Raw genomic sequence first — 6,697 nt, forward strand, 5'->3', positions numbered from 1 at the left:
CATTATCTAACTTCTGTGGGTACCAGTAACAGCAGGATCTTGTTTTAGGGGTTGGAAACAAGGTTATGTGAATAAGACCTTAGTGTCTGTAAGGTCAATGGAGGGTCTAACAGATGGTATTTTCCCCTGTAGTTTTATGCTGCTGCAACAAGACCCAAATTGGTCATGTTCTATATTTAGAATGGGCATTTCCATTAAAAAAACAAAATGTTAAGTTTTATTAATTTCCCTTTAAAAACAAACTTCCATATAGTATACTTTTTTGCGACCAGTAGATAATGTGGGAAAAAGTTAAGGATTTGTCAGGTTTTTATCAACTTTGACTGCTGCAGCACTTCCTTAGCACAAAGACTTATACGATTCTCAAACCTTTTTCCAAGAGTCCTGCCTTCTAGTCCTATACAGCTTTCAAAGCTCTGATAAAGGGGACTATGGTTACCCACACAATGTGTAGGCTATAACACTATGACATTTTAAGCTTTTGGACTCTACTACAATTCTGTTGCAGCCGTTTTTAATTTTTACATGTAGACGTCTCCTGGGTGCTCCACATGGTCCCCTGGTATACATAAGCTGCCTTAGCCAGAGCATCAAGCTCCATGAATCATACCTTGTTCCATGATAATAGACTAGAGTAGCCTATTATTGACACCCATATCCTTCTAAATGTTTCTATTTACGTCTGTGACCATATTGTAAACATTTTCAGTCACTTCTTGTCCCTGTGACACCCGTACAAATAAAGAGGGGAACAGTTGTCAATAGGACAGAAAGACACAGAGATGAACAAAAACATTATCAGCAGTTACAACTTATCTTTACTGCGCTAAAAATATATTTTTTGTCTGTGATCACTTCCTTAATAGCGACATAGACAAATAAAAATCTGCCAGAGTTTCTAACCTTTACCTGCTCTATCCCAAATTAAATAATTCTATCTGGCACTGGGCTTTACTTTGTAGTGTTTTTCCACTTTTACAGTCAAATTTAAGAAAACCTTTCTATATGTTTGTTATGGGTTCCTATTTACACAGCATAATGAAAAACAATTTAAAAAAAATATTGCTTACCCTTCAAATGTTTTGTTACAGCAGGCAAGGTGGCTGAATCCAAGTTTTTCTGAGCACCCTCACAGTGATCTGTCCTTATGGAAATACTTAGGACTGAAATGTTGGATTGTGTTTCTCTCATTAACTTCATTAACATACAACGCAGAAGCCAGGCTTTTAATCCTTCAACCCCTTGTTAGGACAGGCAATGTTCAAATCTCCTTTACAAATTATAATGACATCAGCCAGCACAGTACAAACAGGGTTAACATACCTCTTATAACCCCTCCTAACATTACAAATAATGAGAAGCAAGTAGAAATTGTAATCCTTAAGAAACCCTAACCCAAGTAAAAGCAATTTAAATTTGCATTTTTAAAATATTTTTTAAACGTATGCTTTGTGAATGGGAACATGTAACAAGTACATGTAACACTTAAAGCTTTTGATCCCTTTTAATGATGGCAATGGTACTATACCTCAAGTTTGGGGCAAATCTAAAACTATGCCACATTCTCTAAAACTGGAAGAAGGTGAGATGTATATTTTATGGGTCCTCTGAGGGATGAGGTGCCATCTTAGCAGAAGTTTATTAGAGGTTTCTTTAATGTTTTTAAAATTAGATATTTTCTTAGTGGCTAAAAAGGTTTTTTGGGCATAATGGCAGATGAAGATAAATGGGGCCTTCAGTTGGTCTTGAAAAGGGTCAGGCATATGGATACCAAATTGTAATGAAGAGAATTAACAAAAATGTTTTGTTGCTGGTAACAAATCTTGTTCAGTAGAATATTACAGGTGAATTGCAACAGTAAAAAAAATGTACTGTATTTCGGACTGTCCGGAAACATGGCTAGTTGTAGTATTTTTTGCAACCAGTAAGTGATTCTGATGAGCACCCCAAACTAAGCAAAGAATCACTGCTTCACTGCTCTGAGCAGAGAACTATAAAAATTATATATTTTTTTGTTCCTTAGAGACATACATACAATTGTAAAACAATCAAACAAGTGTCAAAACTTTGCTAACTTAGACTACTGTTTGTAAAAGGTCTTTCCTGAATTCCAGGCCCATGCTTTCTTTCAAGTTGCATGTAAACATAAATAACAAAAGCCACACATGTAATAATTTATTTTATACCTTAGCTTCCCTGTGGTGTTTTGTACAGTATGTGACCAGACATAGAATGGGAAACAATGTTTTAAAGTGACACTACACCCAGGCATTCATTAAAAATGCATTCAAGTACCCTAACTCGTAACATAAATGTATCTTATTTGTGTATCACTCAGCTGTAGATTTTACACCAAAGAATTAACATATTCTGAACAAGTAGTACAATCACTTCAAAACAACCTCTTATTCACCTCTGTTGCTACAGGCACTGTGAAATAATTCCTCTTTTTAAAATCCTTAAAGTGACAAAGTCAAAAACGTTTTCCCTCCCCCCAATGTTAATTAAAGCACTTACCCTAAATGATGTCTCTAAATCTGATCTTCCTCTTCTTTCCTGTTACGAGTTAGGGTACTTGAATGCATTTTTAATGAATGCCTGGGTGTAGTGTCACTTTAAAACATTGTTTCCCATTCTATGTCTGGTCACATACTGTACAAAACACCACAGGGAAGCTAAGGTATAAAATAAATTATTACATGTGCAGGGATGAGTCAGCGGCGCGCTGGTCAGGCGAGAGGAGCTCCAGGTGGGGTTGTAATTTAGCTGATATTATTGCGCTGGGCCGAAAGTGAGGAAATAGGGGGAAAGAAAGGGGACAGTTTGACATGAGGTTCCACAGGCTGAACCACAAATTCCCACTCTCTATTCAGTCTCAGGCCGGTCTATTCAGACATGACGCCGCGACCCACTGCAGAGGGTGTCGCGACCCACTTTTGGGTCGCGACCCACGAGTTGAGAACCACTGGCTTAGACTATCTGCCGATTCCATTCCACTCCCTTTTATCTGTAATCTGGTGATCCTGGAACACACCAGCTGGTGATATTGAAACATTATTCTTGCTCACAAAAAAGGCCAGTACCTTTCTCACAGCCAATAATCACATTCAGACCTTCTTCTGAAGATCACACATTATTTATTATATTAGGAAAGAGAGAGAGAGGAAAATACAAGCATACGCTACGGGAAGTACACTCCTACTGATCCACCAAAAGTGGTGTGCTTTTTCTGTAGAGGATTACACAGGATTTAGTTTAAAATAGAGCAAGTGAACTTTCTATGTTACTGGACAATAGGGATGCACCAATACCCATACTAGGAACGGTGTCAATAACGAGTTTTTGGCCGAATACTCGTACTCGCCCAAATGCTCCGATACTTATCCCGATACCAGAACTTCTGGTCAGAGGGAGATTTCCTCTGACCAGCAGTGCTGCAAGGGAACATGGAGCCAGCTTCCCGACCAATCAGGAAGCTGGGCTGTGGGTAATTATGATTGGATGATTTCCAGCCAATCAGCTTCACAGCTGATTGGCTGGGAAGCCGGCTTTGTAGCCAATCAGCATCGAGCTGGCCAAACAGCATGGAGGCGGCTTCCCGGGCAATCGAGAAGCAGGGCAGCGGGTAATGATACACTGCACGGCTTCCTGATTGCCTGGGAAGCCAGCTCCATGCTGCCAGAAGTACCGGTATCGGTACTCGGTATCTGAGAGTACCAAAAGATAGATATCAGTTCTTGTACTCGATAACGGAAAACTGGTATCGGTGCATCCCTACTGGATAACATTAGTAGCTCACTGAATGTGTTCACTTTTTGCTTGGGATTTTTCTGTAATGTCTGTAAAAAGGGAACTGATTTACCGAGGGGAATATTTTCATTTCCATCTTCAATATTATATATCTGAAAGTTATCCAGTCTGGTAATTTCTAAACAGAGAACATAGACTGATACATAAAGAAACATCAGAGGTTCTTGTGTAAATAACATTGTTTCACTTAACAGTCAAGAGGTTATAGAAAAGAATACAATACAGAAACCGATATATATTTTTCCTGGCTCACCTCATGTCGGCACACTAATGGGTTAACTCCGCCCCCGGATACCAATAGGACCACCCCTAACCAGAGTATAAATCCCCCCCTTCCCACCTCATACGTGTTCTTTTTTTGTCCTCGCTCAGGACACCTTACTAACGTTTCTTGTTGGTTTTATTTATTTTTTCTTTTCATTTAGCGTTGGCCTTCTCTGTTCCCCCCTGGGTTCAGCCTCTTTCCAGGGGGTAGATGTCCGTTTGTGGTAAATCCACGGTATAGGACATGCCTGGTGCCAGGCTTAGGGGCCGGAGGTAACCTAAATGGCTACGGGCTGTGGGGCTAGGTAAGTAGGACTCATGGTGCAGGGTACCTCATGGGACTCGATTCCGGTCCTTTATGGTGCTTAAGGGACGGCTGTGTCCCTTCAGGAGGCTCGTTTCTTCTCTTCCAGCAGTGCGGCCGCAAGCCGAGTGCGTTCCGGCGTGGAGCGCAAGTCCCGCCCCCTTCCTGTCACGGCCCGGATTGGCTGACGGGAATGGTGGGGGCGGGCCGTTCTGCGGTCCAGGGTGAAGCGCACGCCCAGACTGTATGCTGCGGCCATTCAAACGGAATGGTAAGCCCTAGGTATAGGGGCTATAAAGCTATAGGCTTGGGGAGTGTTTCAGTAGGGCAGGAGCATTCGTACTGCTTCTACACTTTTGCACAGACAGAGACAGAGACGCTGTTTCAGGTAAAACCTGTGGTTCATGCTGTTGTTGCTGTATTCTTTTCTGTGGATTGGGGTTGATTATGCCTTCATTTCCCTAGTGAGTCACCATGAGTCCAGTTAGCCCAGTTCCGGCACGAAGCTCATCAGAGAGGTATGGCCATTTATTTTTATTTTTATTTTTGTTGTGTTTGCTGCTAGAGAGTGCGTTACAAAGTATGGGGTGTCTCGTTTCAGGGGGAAAAGCCCTAGGTATAGAAGACACAAAGTAAAGTCGCGCTCCCGCAGGACGTCGGCTTCACCGGAGTCTATAACACTTAGGGTCCCTTCTCAGGGGTCTCCTCAGTTGCGTAATACCAGGCCACGATCTGCCACTCCACCAGCGGGTCCATCCTCTGAGCCCTGTCGGGGATGTGGTGCGCAAGCATTACCACGTAAATTATTGTGTTCCTCTTGCTTAAGAGAATTGGCAAGAGACACAGCTTCTGATTCTCAGGATATCAAGGCTTATATCCGGGAGGCAGTGGCGGAAGGTATCAAGGAGTACACGGGATGGAATTCCTCGTCTAAACGGCGGAGGGATGGAGATAGGCCTGTAGAGGAGCGATCCTCCCAAGATTCAAATCCTGAGGATTCGGAAGGGGATAGGGATGAGATCCTCGATGATGCATTCTCGTTTGATTTTGCTCTAGTGACTCCCTTTATCTCTGCCATCAAGCAGGCACTTGACTGGGAAGAAGATCCCATTCCTAGTAGCAAACAAAGGAGGTTCTTTCCGAACATTAAAAGGGAGTTGCCTACCTTTCCGCTCTTCTTTGAGATTAGAGAGATCATTGAAGAAGAGTGGAAGAAGCCAGATAGAAAGGGGAAGTTGCCAAATCGTATGTCAAAATTATACCCCTGTCGGTCGTCAGATTCCGAATTATGGGATACAACTCCTAAAGTGGATGCAGCCCTACAGAGGTTGGCTAGACATGTGTTATTACCGTTAGATGACTCAGTGTCTTTCAAGGATCCCATGGACAGATGACTGGAGATGGACTTGAAGAAGATATACGCTACGGCCGGGGCATCATGCAGACCCGCAGTAGCGTTATCCTCAGTTGGCAAGGCTATGAGAGTGTGGATTTCAGGCATTGAAGAAGCTTTACTCTCAGGGAGGCCAAGAGAAAGGATTGTTGATTCTTTAGGTGATTTAAAGATGGCTGCGGATTTTGTGGCAGAGGCATCGGTTGACCTAATCCGATTGGCAGCCCGCCAAATGGCATTTTCGGTGACAGGTCGCAGAGCTCTGTGGCTGAAGCACTGGTCGGCGGACGGAGCTTCGAAGCAAGGGCTCTGCGCCATGCCCTTCTCAGGAAAGATGATTTTCGGAGAACCTTTGGAGGAAGCAATCAAGAGAGTGACTGGGGGTAAATCTGGCTTACTCCCGCAAGATCGGAAACAACGGCAGCAGCCCTTTCGTCAGAACAGACGTTACAGGATCCAAATATATATATTTCTTCACGTTTGTTCATAAACACTGTATTTACACCATAGATGTGGTATGCTTGTTTTACTTTTATAAAGTGTATCCATAAAGTTTTTATTTTCAGTTGAATTACAATATTCATCTCCAAAAAAATGCATCTTGTTTTGGCTAGATTACATTATCTTGTACCGCCTTAGCATGAATTCAAATTATTAATAGTCATTATTGTAAACTCCACTACATTTTTAATAACTAGAATTTGATCACTAGTCATTAATCATTAAAGCAAAATTAAACCATCTGACAGGTCTATTCACTAAAAGGTAAAGAGAAGGCCAAACACTTACAGACATCATGTTTCTGAACTGCTGCCTCCAACTCTCTCAGCTCGGCTTCCCGGCCCAGTACAAGATCACAAGGGACAGTACAGTCTCCAGCAGCTGTCACTCTTCTAGCTTGGAGAAGAGAAAAGGAGTGGGGAGAA

Source organism: Nanorana parkeri, unplaced genomic scaffold, assembly GCF_000935625.1.
Source record: "Nanorana parkeri isolate BGI_ZX_2015 unplaced genomic scaffold, ASM93562v1 scaffold258, whole genome shotgun sequence".
In the NCBI taxonomy this organism is placed as follows: domain Eukaryota; kingdom Metazoa; phylum Chordata; class Amphibia; order Anura; family Dicroglossidae; genus Nanorana; species Nanorana parkeri.